The sequence below is a fragment of the Stigmatopora argus genome, chromosome 8 (assembly GCF_051989625.1).
Source record: "Stigmatopora argus isolate UIUO_Sarg chromosome 8, RoL_Sarg_1.0, whole genome shotgun sequence".
Classification (NCBI taxonomy): Eukaryota; Metazoa; Chordata; class Actinopteri; order Syngnathiformes; family Syngnathidae; genus Stigmatopora; species Stigmatopora argus.
In genome coordinates, this window is record NC_135394.1 from 10,568,848 (window position 1) to 10,582,490 (window position 13,643).

The 13,643-nt window shown below is 39.9% G+C and overlaps 1 protein-coding gene across 1 annotated transcript in view; it reads left to right on the plus strand.

Moving 5' to 3' along the window:
* Positions 1-13,643, plus strand: part of agbl4 (AGBL carboxypeptidase 4) — a 212,241-nt gene that overhangs the window by 118,803 nt on the left and 79,795 nt on the right. The window lies entirely within an intron of this gene.

Sequence of the window (13,643 nt, forward strand, 5' to 3'; positions counted from 1 at the left end):
TACTAGTATTTGTTAGTTTAATGATTAAATACAAATACTAGTATTTGTATTTAATCATTAAACGCTGTTTTCAGCTGGATTTGACCGAATTTGAGAGCATTTTGAGCCGTTTGGCGAATGGACGTCTATAGACGTTTTTTTGCCTCCATCGCGATATCATCCAGTATTTGTATTTAATCATTAAATGCTGTTTTAGGATGGATTTGACCCGATTGCTGTCATTTTACGGCTCAGTTCTGCTACATCTGCCTGCCCAAGAGTGCTTATTCCCGGACTGCCATTGATGGTAGACGAACATTGATTTTTACTATAATTTGGACAACACCGGCGGCGGGCCGGATTAAAAATCCTAACGGGCCGTATATGGCCCGCGGGCCGAGGTTGAAAAACTTGTACACACACGATCCGGCGGGGCGAGCGTTCGAATCCCGTTTCGGCGAAACCTCCGTTCGGCCGAATGAACGTTCGGTGGAACGTCCATTTGGCGACCTGCCCGTCTGTCAAACGTCCGTCGGCGAAACGTCTTTAGGCGAATCATCCGAGTACCGATGATGTTGCTCACACTGGTACTCAGTGCGCTCAGGGAGGTTGTCTTTCTGCTCAGACCAACAAAAAATTAGAGGGAACTTTGGTTCGGAGCTGAATGAACCAATCACGGTGAGGTATACGGCTCTGGAGGGCGGGACATCGGCCGGGCTGTCCAGTGCCTCGCTCACTCACTCATTCATTCCTCCAATCAGCTGGGCGGAGGAGAAGCCGTGAGGCCGATCACTCCGCTCGGCGCGCACACTCCTCCGCTGGTCTCAGCATAGAACTGAATGAGGCGCTATGATCCGTGATCCAGCCTGTGTCAGTGTCTGTAGCCATCTCCGCGATTGAAACGGAGAGCGAAAGTGCACATGCGCCACAAACCCGCGCGACTGAATGTGAAAGATCAACCCGAGACTCATTCCAAGTGGAAAAACATATTACAGAGCCCCAGAGATGTCTCTTTCAAAGCCTGCCGTGAAGAGAAAGGTCGGTGATGAGCACAGACAGTTTCAAGAAAAGTGGGGAGTGCAATATTTCTTTGTTGAACACGGGCACCTCGACGTGTCTCATTTACACTGAAAAAGTTGCGGTGCACAAGGAATACAATTTGAAACGTAATTGTACTATGAGACATGCTGAGGAGTACGAAAAATACCAGGGAGATGAGAGAGCCAACCAGGTTGCCAGTCTTAAAACACGTCTTCTGAGGCAACAGGATCTCTTCAAGAAGGCTACCAAAGACAGTAATGCAGCAGTCAAAGCTAGCTACGCCGTTTGTGAGTTGATTGATCCTGTGCTAAGTGATCCCAAATGGCTCATGGACTTGGCTTTTCTTGTTGATATCACACATGAGCTTAATGTACTGAACAAGAAGCTACAAGGCCAGAGGCAACTTGTCAGTGCTGCCTATGACAACGTGAGAGCATTCTGCACTAAACTTGTGTTATGGAAAGCCCAGCTCTCTCAGACAAACCTTTGCCATTTCCCAGCATGCAAGGCTCTCGTGGATGCAGGCACACCATTCAGTGGTGAGAAGTATGTTGAGGCCATTTCGAAGCTACAGGAGGAATTTGATCACAGATTTGCAGACTTCAAGACACACAAAGCCACATTTCAAATTTTTGCGGACCCCTTCTCCTTTGATGTGCAAGATGCCCCTCCTGAGCTTCAAATGGAGCTCATTGACCTGCAGTGCAACTCTGCACTCAAAGCCAAGTTCAGGGAGGTGAGTGGAGAAGCAGACAAGCTTGGGCAATTTTTGAGAGAGTTGACCCCCAGCTTCCCTGAACTTTCCCGAAGGTTCAAGCGGACCATGTGCCTTTTTGGGAGCACATACTTGTGTGAGAAGCTCTTCTCCACCTTGAACTTCAATAAGTCCAAGTACAGGTCCAGACTTACTGATGAGCATCTTCAAGCTCTACTGAGGGTCTCCACTGCTTCCTCCCTCAAGCCAAATGTGACTATGTGAGAAGAAGCGCTGCCAGGTCTCTAGCAGCAAGGAGTAGGCAAAAGAAGCCGTGTTCAGAATATTTCATGTTCAATGTTCCATTCAAGTTCAGAAAGTTAAAGGTTAAAGAGCTGTTAATACAGACATTTGAAACGGAATAAAAATAATTCATTTTCTCTACTTAGCCAGCCAGTGTATATCTACTGTATGCTCATTAGTATTATTTGGTTTTATATTACTGATTGATTTATTTTTTATTCATCTTTAAGTTAATTTATTGTTAAAAAATAAAGATATTTGATAACGTTGGAAAGTTTTATCAGTGCTTTTCTTGTGGAAATCCTGATGCGGCCCAGTCTCACCCAGACTCGGCCTCTAGCGGCCCCCAGGTCAATTGAGTTCGAGACCCCTGCTATAGAGGGAGTCTCCGGTACGTTTCTTTTTTGCTTTCTTTTTCCTGTCTTATGGAAATATTTAACTGGAAATTAAAGATTCATTTCTCATATTTTTTTTGTCAAAAGGTTAAAAAAAATCAACAATAGCTTTGAAGAAAATATGTTCATTTTGTTTGCCTCTTGCTGTTTGGAAGTCATTGATTATGAGAAGATGGGATTATAATGAAATGATTTCTGACTGTGTGGTATAATGAGTGAGCAATCTTGCGTGGAAATTTCAGGCTTTGTTCTTAAAACTATAAACAAATGCATAGCATGTGAATATGGGCTTAGCATTTGGAAATAATACACAGTCTTGGAGAATAAGTATAGGTGAATAAAGCAAAGCAAGTAAGGATCCTCAGGTGCAAGTTTCTTTTGATGGTACTGGTCTTAAAAATACTACAAAATAGCATCTGAAATGGAGGAACTCATCAATTTTCTTCCGTCACAAATCAGTCCCTTGTCAAATGCCTCACAATAATCGATGGACTTTGTCCAATCATTTCAAGGCAACATCAACACAACTGTCCATCATGAAGGACAGAAAATAAATGTGTCCAGTCTGCTTCGTAAAACAATGGATTACTTGTGCCACTTATGCAGACTAGCGCCTGCATACTGAGTTCTAAAGGACGGGCTCTGCCCAATGACTGATGATTCCAAGACGTTTGTATGAGCAATGAGACGATTCTTTCCAACTTCATCTTTGTTTTCGCTCTCTTCCTCTGTTGCTGTGGAAACAGGTGAGCATATATGAGATTCCAGCGTTTGTCAAACACTCAAGTTGCTAAATTTCACGGGCCACATATTGGGAAAGGCACTATGTTCTAGTTTAAGCACTTTTACACGCAGCACATTGTCTTTCAATTATTTCCATTTGAGGTCTCTGCTGCTCTCATATCTATTAAATTAAAGAACAATGCCGAAAAAAGTGAGATTAATTGTGAGGAAGGACAATAGGTGGGGTATTCAAAAAGGCAGTAACCTTTTCCAGTTTGGAACATGTCCGATAGAGATCCCAATAGTCCGTCTTTTGTGAAGCTGTCAAACTGCCTCCCAATGAGTTCAGAACGATGCTCAAGAGGTAGCTGACGTCTTGTCCAGGGCTCTTCTGTTGTCCGTCTTCTTTCATTCATGGATCAATAGTTGTCTTTATTTTGAATTCATGCCTTCTCTCCTCTCGTTCCTCCCGTGCATTCATCTTTGACAGGGCAGCCCTAAATGTCTGCCTTAACTTGCCGCTCACAACCTTCCTCAAACCACATTTACATACACATCAATCATGCTGTCAAATGCAAAGGCATGACGCCGTGTAAAATCCAGAATTGGATTATGGCCTTGTCTCATCCCTGACACCAACTGCTCTCGGCTTGCTGGCTGACTAGACTATTGATGCTCAAGTTGAACAGCTTGAACTGTTAGCAGTAGATGTCTTTTACCATTATGCCTTGTGTTCACAGCACATTTTACACACACAATAAGGTCTGTGATAAGATGTCTTTTTAAAACTATATTATCTTTACTAAACTTAGTAGAAATAGGTCCTGATTCATTTACAGAGACAACTTCTGTTCAGGCGCATCGAGCACAAACAAAATATGAGCGTGACACTAAGTAGGACTGATGACAGGCTTTCGCAAGACCAGAAGTCAGTTATGCGTACATGTCAAAACCTTTTGGAGCCAGTCCAAGACCTTCATAATGTGTCTTAAACTAAAATCTGTCTTGAGGATTCTAAAATCCACTTTTTTCAAATGTAGTTTTTGTTAAGTTGGTGAATTGGTTGGCTAGAATTTAAAAAAATGTCCATATTTGGTTTACATGAACTAAATTGTGACATGAAAAGGTTTCAACATATATTTTCACAATCATACTTCTATTTGCCTTTACTAAACTCTGAAAAGGCCTCTGCATTCTATACAGTTGTTCAGAATTAAAATAAAATTGACCACAAAGCAGTTGACTTGCTGAAAATGATCATTCATTTATTCAAATATGTCTAATTTATGTTAAAACAGTAGAGGCTAGAAATGAGTTGCTCAGTAGCTACCAGTTTATGAAGGAAATCCCTCCATGGGAGGGCTTAGAGACGATCTTGTATGTGTGTTTTTGTGTGTTTGATCGCAGCATTGGTTTTTCAACATCAGTGCATCCATGTGTTGCTTCTTTTTAAGTTGTGCTGGCAAATACGTATAACAAGAGTGAAGATGATAAATCCCCCCTGAGTAGAATTCTTAATGTTTGCGCTCAAGATGATTGTATTTTATTGTGTGACATAACTTTACTTTCATTTTAATTAAACTAAAACTAGGAATTGCAGTCTCACATGAGGCATGGCTGTTGTTTCCTTTCTGCAATGGACAACAGAATTCATGGCCTTGTTCATTATAACTATCTCCACCCACCCCTATTTATCTCACGGCAGGGCTCCCGTCCGCAAAACATCCAAATGCAAGCTAAAGCCAGTGGTTTAATTCTGCAAATTTGATCGAGCTTTCTGACAGAATGATAGTCATTTAGTTGGACTGTGATCAACACTCCTGCCATCCTCGTGTGAGAAAACTTTGCACGTACGTGTGTTTGCAAAGTGCGCTGAAAAAGCACTGCAGAAATATAAATCAAGCAAGGTGATGATAACTTTGGTGTTGACACCGTGATCCATCGTCTTGCCTCCGCACCGAGTGCTTTTATTTTAGCCAGCAGCACAAGAAGCAGCAGGCTGCCACTGAGAGGCTTTCTAGCAGCGTATAATTGTTTTGGGGTAATGAGCTGTAAAAAAAGGACAGAGAAAAGGGGAAAACAAGAGACAGGGAGCGCAGGAGCAATGACTATTAGATGGTGAGATAAATAAAAGCACCGGGGTAAACATGACTAACAAAACAAAGGAGCAATTTGCAAGAACACATGTAATTACTATTTGACCTCCCTTCCTCCTTCCAACAACCCCTTTCAACTACAATTTAATCTGTAAAAACTGTTGTACATAATGAAGCTTGTTTAAATGTGCAGTGTGCAATCAAAAAGAAGACTTCATTTAACCTCAGCGGGAATAAACGGACTATTGCTCTTGCTTTCTTTCTGGGTTCTGGTGGTTTCGACTTGGGGAATAACTTTGTGAGGCTTAGTCTGCTAGTTGAATCATAAATGGTTGGACATGAATAATAAATGGCCCGTCGATCATTTGAATGCTCCGTGAATTATTGGTTAGCGAGTGAGAGGTTGTTTAGATAGTAAATTGCATGCTTTAGCAGTGAGTTATTTGGATGGTTGATTGGCTGGAGGGTTAATTGGTTGTTTAGTCATCAGTGCCTCGCTAGTTGGACTTATGGATTTTTGTTGGCTGATCAATTGATAATTTGGTTACGCTTGTTCAGTGAAAAAATGTTAAGTATATTCATTAGTTGATTAAAGATCAGCTTGCCCCTTGTTTGACTGGTTGGTTGGTCAGCCACTTCCTAAACCAAGGGTGTCAGACTCGGGTTGGTTCGCGGGCCGCTTTAACGTCAACTTGATTTCACGTGGGCCGGACCAATGTAGATATAATATTTAGATTTTTTTTTTATAAATGGATTAAAAGAACTGGATTAAAAACCCTGAATATTCAGTTTTTTATAGATCTAAAACTATGTTTATTTTAGCTTTTTTAATATATATTTTTAGATTTTACAAAATGATCTTTGAACTAAAAACACAGAAAGAATTGATTAAAAATTTACAATTATTGATTTAAAAGGGGGAAATCAGGAAATGTAATATACATCTTTACTCTTCATTTTAATTTGATCCTAAAACAGAAAGTCGGCACTCATAATTTACTTTCCCGGGCCACAAAATGATGCGGCGGGCCAGATTTGGCCCCCGGGCCGCCACTTTGACACGTGTCCTAAACTGTAACATTTCAACAACAGTTTGATCGGTTAGTTAACTGGTAGTTTAGTTAGACATGTTTTATTGGTGTATCAGTGAGCACTTGGTCAGATTAGTTGATTATTGTGTAGTGTTACTATTTAGAAAATATTTGTTCAGTGAAAGGTTATTCAGTCTGTTTTTATAATGGGATTTCACTTTCTTGATTAAAAATGTTTTCCCATATCGGTTTTTCCTCATTTCATTAGACAGTTAGTTATTTAATTGGTCAGTAAATATTTGGTAAGTTTATTGCTCAGTGTGCTGTTTGGTCAAATAATCAATATCCAGTTTGTCAGATCAAACAAACAGACCAACCCCCTCCTAAAGCTTGAACCATCAAAAATTAATGAGCAATGGCTACAATCATGAATATTAGCAGAAATGAAGTTTCATCCATATTTGAATATTGTTCTGTGCCCATGGGAATAAAATGTAATACAACTATGCATAAACCCGCAGATTAAACAATTCTGATGGGATTCACCACCAATATAAATGTCTGAATAAGCTTAATGTAATTTCCCTACACTTGGTTTGGCATTACATCTTTGACCCCGCATATCCATCATCAAATTGGATTAGATTTAACTAGGGATGAGGAATTTTCTAATTGTATTACCAACATGACATGGAGCCATCATCTTTGTTAAATTTTTCAACAACATGCTTCTAAAATCATCCGTGAATGAATTTGCAAGGAAAATAATTTAGCCTATAACTAAAGTACACGCCCAATTCTCTTGCCACCACTGCTTTTCTCCCGAGTAAAGTTCCATGTGCCCTATTTAAGTGACTGAGTTAAATTATGTTTCAGAATTAACATGGTATTGCAGATTGTGTTTGACTTCCGTGTGAGCTTATTTAATGAGAACGGCCGACTGCCGTGAGAATGAAAATAAGCTTATCCCATTGAGCATTAAGGGGAACGTATCTATTAGCGTTAACAATTCTTGCATTTTTTTTTCATGCTGTCTGTGGGGTGTTTTGTAAATGAAGGTGGCTCCCTCGTGAATTGGAGGGCAAACCAAGGGCAAGTAGCAGCTCCAAGGAGCAACTCCTTTTGGACAGATAGCATTGATTTGTATCGAGTGAGCGGCGATAGTGAGCAAGAGGTCAGTTTGTCTTGCACAACCTTTCCACATTAAACTCACCATACTTCGTAGATCAAAATTACCACCTTCCGCAGCTACGAGAATTTTAATTAGAACTCTGGGCTATCTCATCTCTGACTGTGTGATGAGTTAAAAGAGTAATTCCCATCCAACTCTCCACCACTAGCTCCTAGAGCCACACTGCCTGTTATTTAATAGGCTCTTTGTTATCTATCTACTTGGGTTTGCCAGGTACTTAGGGCCCCTCCATTGGAATATTAGGTATTCTGATGAGGCAGGCAGCTGTGTGCTCCATGCAGATGGCGTCTGCTGTAATCAGCTCTCTCAAAAGAACAGCTCTCATATCTCCTGCAAATGTATCCTTTTTATGATTGCCAAACACAGAACTGCAAATTGTTATGAACAAGATAGATGTATTTACTGGCAGCATAAAAGACAGTGGCAGCAAACAATTCAATCCCTTTCAGGTTGATTCGTATTGCTGTGTGCACTCTCCTGGATGAAGACATTTGCTAATGGGGGGCTATGAATAGGATTCAAATTTGCCCTCTTCAAATGGGTTATTATGAGACACAACTGTTCCAAATTGAAATTTGGTCAAAACGCTATACCATCTGTGAGACCGCGTGGTTCAAGGACAACTGTGTAACCTTGAGAAAACGGCTTTGATTCACAAAATCAATCAGAAATCCACCAATCACGGATGGCCTTATACAAACTGCCAACTGGTGTTAAGAACCAGTCCCAAAGATAAAAGTGGGGGATTGACAGACAGTATTAGTGCCACCAGGTATAGGCCAGTTAAATAAGCAAAGTGTCGGTCTTGCATTTTCTCTTTCTATCCATATGTAATTTCCACTTTATTAACAGCAAAGTACGTCTTAGCCTTCAACATGGAAATGCTGTGTTCAGCTGACACCTTATCCAATAATTAGCATGTATAATAAGGGCAGGAAATGTAAGTTGTGGGCATTGCAGTATTTCTTTCACAAGGATTGTTTAGATATTTTCATGATACTTTCTTTTAACCAAAAATGGACACTAATAGTAGGATTAACCTGATTAATACCAACTTTTTGCGTGTTTCAGTACATCTTTGTCTACATTTCTAGTCCCACTTTATATTAATTAACAAAACCTGATAATACGTAGCATATACGGTACTATTTCCTAAATCCAGAAATTCACGAGTTGAAAAAATGGTCACTCAAAGTGAAACAAGTCCAGTGTAATTATTTGTTCATTTTTCACTGACGCCATTAATTGCCATAAACACTACCCATTCACAAATTATGTGAATTTATGGCATTAAAAAACCATTCCAGTAAGTCTGGCACCTTATCAATGATGTTCCACTCTCTAATTCGAGTCTTAATCACACCCCTAATTTAACTGCTCTGCAGTAGGTTATCCCAGCCTTAAATTATAACTCACACACACACACAAAGCTCTAAACTCTGTGTTTTTGATCCCCTAATTCCCTGTTCTCCATCACTCTACATCTTCCTGCGAGCCTAACCCCGCCATCCTTTGCCCATGTGGATCTTGAATGACCAAATGAGTGAATCCTTTCCATTAGCAGTGCAGTGGGCCAATGTGCCTGGAGGGAGATGCAGGGCTCCGTACTGAGCTCAGCAAAGCTCCTCTGACTCAATGAGATAGTTAAGCAATGAGGTTTAATACTCAATTGTGTGTGATGTGTCAATAAATGTATTGGCAAGGGAGGATGTCCAGAATAAATGAAGCGAATAAAATATTTTCCAATCACGTCTGTGGATACTATACTGAAACACAACACCATTGATAGCCAACCATTAAAGCAGAGTATTGTTGTATTAATACCGCAATTTTCATTATTACTGCCAAAATGAATTTAAAAGACATCATCTTAAAATCCCATTGTTTTATGTGCAGTTTACATAAAAGTCTGTATGAGAAACATACGAGTCATTTCAAATTGCAAAATGTTACATAGCATTTGACGTAAAGAGCTTCCACACTTCACCTGTCTTTTATGAATCCAGAGTTACATCGTTGTGTGCCACAGTGGAAACATTTGGCATAGAGCCTTGCTTGGGATGCTCCATAATGTGATTTATCCTAGTGAGAACCCCAAAATGCCCCCCAACTCTCTCATTAGCCCTTTCTCTCCACTCTTCACCCCCCTATGTCTAATTTCCACACTAACCCAATTAGCATCTCGTCAATAATGCTCAGTATTTCATTTTGCTGCTTTAATTAACAAATTCAATTTGCTCAAAACTGCTGTGAAAACAAATTGAAAGCACAGGAAATGAAAAGCCCTAAGCTTGAATCTGAGCCTGGATGTTGCTAAGGTGATTACAGATGTGACACTTTGCTGTTTCCTTGTTTGTTTGACCTCAGCAGACTGTAACTAAGACTTCCTGGAAGGAAAGGAGACCTATCTAGGTTGCCAGGGCACTGAGGTGATGCCCTCCGGTGAGGGTGGCCTTGGCAACATCGTTGCCGCAGATATGCAGGACTGCCATGTCTTGAATTATGCATTTATTTATTATGCTACCATCCTTACCCAAGTGTACCTGAATTTGATGTTTGTTTTTCGATTTTGAGGCCGTATGATCCTTTGGTGATTCCTGTTATAGAACAACACGGACACCTAAACGTATATTGGTGGAGGGAACGAGGCAGCCTATGCTGCTCAAAAATTTCTCTTTGGGAAGTGGTGACTCTAGTGTGAACTACAAGAATATGAATGCTTTGTCGTGGCAAGTTTTGGTGCCTTTTGGATGTGGTCTTGAGGAAATGTTTAAAATTGATTGTTATTTATGTGCTAATTCACGCAGCATAAGCATCAGAGGTTCATTACTTTTCAAGCTAATAGAGGGAGAGGAAATACTCTGTTCCCTACCATGGCACATGTACTTGAACTCTTCTTTCAAAATCCAGCTTTGTCTTTATTTATTCTTACAACCTAATTTGGTGCCTTGCATATCGACCCCTCAATTGACTCTGTTATTTTGATATACATGATTAGAAGTTAGTAGACATCTGGTCAACGCCACAGCATCTGGGGAAGGCGTCGTCGCCTGTTTTAACACAAGGCTCCCATCTCGCTGTTTAATTTCAACAAGGCACTTTTGTTTGCATTCGTGTTTCCGCAGCTCTCCTTCAAACTCGTTGCCCTCGCAGTCCCGCTCTCTCTCCTCGGCACGCTGCTAATTATTATTCCATTTAATTACCAGTCGCGCAGCAGTCCAGCTTCCTTCAGCTTTAAAGAACCATTCAGCACTCCATTTCGATACCTGATTAAACGCAGTTAAATGGAAAAGTTATGCCGTAGAAAATGCTTTAGTCACACAACATTTTGTTTCATTTCTTTTCTAATATGTCTCTCGCTGTCTGGTTACTTGAAGATAACGCCCATTTGAATTTGTTTTGGGGTATATTGTAAATATGAAAATAAAAGTGTTTTGAAATAGGGGGGGTGGTGGGTTAGGCATTGAGAGGCAAACTGTCTCCACAGCTTGCAAGTACACACAACACACGTTAATCCATAAAGGCAATAAACCGATAGAAACTTACGCGTTTCTTGACCTTCAGCTCTAATTAGGTCCAGAGGAGAGATGGGTGAACTTTTCAACCTTACGTCTTGTCTATTGATACACCGTTGGTGGTGTCTAGATAACAGAACGATCAATATAGTTCACTTGTTGTGAGTAGGTATGTACAACTTTTTGAAACTTTTGTCATACCTCTGAAAGCACTTTCATGTCCCATATGGACTAATACTACTTTCATTTTTCATCTCTTACACATGATTGAAGACTCTATAATAAAAAAAAGATGACAATATAACAGTCAGCCAAGCCGAGGGTGATTCAAACTTTACTGCTGACAGCAGACTGAGAATTTTATAATTTCAAACCTAAAAAGAACACACACTGTTATATCGTGTCCCTTTATACTAAAACCACAGTATTTTTACCATAGATGAAACCACGGGAAGGAAGTAATATATTCCCTTTCATTTGTCTGTTTGTTTTTGTTCAAGATAACTCAAGAAAGAATAAGATGATGGTTATCAAACTTGTAGGTTATGTTTGCTATATGAAATGGTAGAGGTTATAAAATTCTAGTACAACAAGGTTGAAGGTCACAAAGGTCAGAAAATGACATTAGCGATAACTCAAAAAGAATACATGTATTATTATCCAACTTGCAGGACCTGTTTGCAATATGAAAGGAGGTCATTTGGGGCACAGAATTGTGGACAACTTGTTTCATACTTAAAGGGGGTATCCCCACTTTGTGTTTGGTTGCTTAGGCTGAAAAGTGCTCTCTCTGAGTGCTCCTCTAGTTTCGTATAATTTAAGTTTGGACTGAATGAATGCTTTCATTGCAAATGGATTTTAATAATCAATGACTGTTCATTTTGCAAGGACTAACCCCCAAATGTGTTTATAGAACTGGTTTGGATTTGCTAAAAAATGTTATTTTTTTTAGTGCACAATTTGCCTTATAGGAATCCTAAACCATTCTGAGTTTGTTTAAAAAAATATTTGACGTCATATAATAATGCTTTTTAATGGCTCGGTTTCAGCATTTTTGCGATCCTCAGCGCCAAATAGGTCATTGATTGACCATCCTCAGATAAACAGCAGGTCAGTACACTTGCTATTTATCGGGCAAAGGTCAATTATAACTCAACGGGAAAATAATGATGGGATTGTCGTCTTCTCTCTAAGTGCGTATGACTACAATAGTGTGTTAAGGGTTCAAGAATGCTCTTTGTCCACAATCCAATAATAGTTCCCCTGGTGTCAATACCCAGCCATTGATTGCTCATCAGGTCAAAGAGTAAAGTCTTGGTATCTTAGTTGTATTGGTTGTGCTTTCATGTACAGATGAACAATTTGCACAATGCTAGGATATTCAAATCTGTCTATTTACAATGTTACTTCTTTTGTTACTAGACTAGCACGCATTTAACAAAGGCTTCCTTGTATTTATGAATGTATGAGTGCTGACAAAAGCATCAAGTAAAATTTTGAAGTATTTCAGATTGTCATTATCGTCTCATATTCAGCCAAACTTGCACAATCTGATGGTGCTTCACAGTGCAAATGGGAACAGACCCAAAGCATATTAGAAAACAACCAATTATTGCTGCTTATCGAAAGTATGGAATTGGCCAAGAAATCCCCTGATCGGAATCCAATTGTGCATGCATTTAACATACTGAAAGAAAATCTGAAGAGAAAATGTCCCAAGAACGTACAAAAAAAATGAATTAATTTTCAGTAGAGCCCTGGCAGAGCATCAGTAGGGCAAAACTTCATTGTTTTGGTCTTTACTCCCAATAGTGTTGATCCGGATTGTACGATTTGCAATATGACAGCCTTTATAGCAAGGTCCCTGCTTGCCTCTCTCGCTGCTGACTATGTTCTACACGCCCCCGACTAACTCCCAGTAAAACAAAAGAATTGATTTGAAAATGCTTCCACTTGTCTTTAAATCTACGCATGGCTTACTGCCATTTTACAATGTTGACCAGCTCACTGAGTACACAGACAGACAGATCCCTGGTATCGTCGGCTGGGCTCTTGGGCCAGATCGTGGTTTCCTCCTTTTCGACTTCAAATCAGAACACTGAGTAGTTCTTTAAAGGGACTATGCACTCATTTAATTATTCTAAATCCAGGAAATTAGTACTACAAATATGGGCACAATCTGAGAACAAGTGAATGATAAATCTCTTTTTTAATAAGCAGACACTTTTTGGTCTGGGAAAAAAAACACGAAACGTGAGAATTTAGACTCAAGGTGTCATTCTACTTAGTGCCACGCTGTGTAGTTTGTTTGAACGAAATCACAATTCACAGTAGACTGGCACAGGTATCAGGAACTCAACGGCAACCTAGCTTGACTGCCTTTTACAATGCCATTATTGCTGTTTGATCACTAATTGGTGAGTCCTGTTATGAGGCCGGATGTTGAACAGCAGGGCACATTGCTGCTCAAACTCATTTCATATACTCAAGAACAAATGCATCACCGTGGCTCGTTTTATGCGCCCCTCTTCGCTTTTGTTATTGCATGCCTTATAAAGCGTGGTAATCTTTTATGATACAAAAGACTAGCTTATTTTCTTCAGCCTGAGCTCAGTCGTCCTTCTGTAGTTGCCATTACTCTCATAATAGTAAGACTTTATCCCCTCCATCTTTT